The sequence below is a fragment of the Dipodomys spectabilis genome, unplaced genomic scaffold (assembly GCF_019054845.1).
Source record: "Dipodomys spectabilis isolate Male_0828 unplaced genomic scaffold, ASM1905484v1 ptg000589l, whole genome shotgun sequence".
Taxonomy (NCBI): domain Eukaryota; kingdom Metazoa; phylum Chordata; class Mammalia; order Rodentia; family Heteromyidae; genus Dipodomys; species Dipodomys spectabilis.
The window spans coordinates 1,615,835-1,616,801 of NW_024871266.1; the positions used below are offsets into that span (position 1 = coordinate 1,615,835).

The window sequence follows — 967 nt, forward strand, 5'->3', positions numbered from 1 at the left end:
CTTTCTATGCGAGAGCTTGTTTAGCCTACAGCTTCTCCTCCACCATCTTCCGGGAACCCCCTATGACCATGGTTTAAATTTTATTTCTTTGGGATAAAATGACAATGTTATCTAATTTCAAGTTTTATAAAGTTTATGCTATGTAAGGGCCTTTCTAAGGTGAAGATTTAACATACTGATGTCAAACTAACCTTTAAGTCTATGAATTACATGTATTGTTACACTTGTATTTTTGTAATCAACTTTAAAAATTACACTTGTATTTTTATAATCAACTTTTTAATAACTGTTTTTCATTTCTTGCATTTGAAGAATGAAAAATATGGAATACTTCACAAATTTTCATACCATCCTTGTGCAAGTACCATTTTAATCTCTGTATTGTTGTAATTTGGGTAGACCTGCTGCTGAAGCATGTAGTATCCTCTAAATTTAAGTACGTAATGATACAATATTTATACAGGCATATATCCATGGTTGCCTATTTGTAACAAGGAACCCTTATTTTTCCTAAAAATGCTATTGATCTTATTTCTCTAAAATTCTGTGCATAGTGGAAAAAACTTATATTGTATGGTCGATTGTTCACATTTGCAATTTTTTGTCAATAACTATTTTGTCGTTTTCATTTTAGATTTGATCATACTTTGATACCTTTACAGCTAAGTCCAAAGGTGATGGCTTTTCAAGTACTTATTTATCAACTGAGTTAGCTTTGTGGAGCTAATGGATTCAAAGTAAGCCTTTCTTAAGAGCTATTTCTAAACTTCTGCAGCTTAAAATCTCCTAAATGAGGTCTCAGTGGCACAAATGTCTTCCTGACCCTTTACCCTTCTTCCATGTAGGAACAGACCAACCAGAATATCTTACACTGACAGCATAGATTCTTACTGGAACAAAACTAATCTTAGTTACAAGGGTTCATAGAGAGATGAACACTTCAGACCGAATTGTTCAGAATAGAAGG

At 32.8% G+C, this 967-nt stretch overlaps 1 pseudogene; it reads right to left on the reverse strand.

Annotated features, from left to right (window-relative positions):
* Positions 1 to 316: 316 nt before the first annotated feature.
* Positions 317 to 416, reverse strand: LOC122100621 (annotated as a pseudogene).
* Positions 417 to 967: the final 551 nt, after the last annotated feature.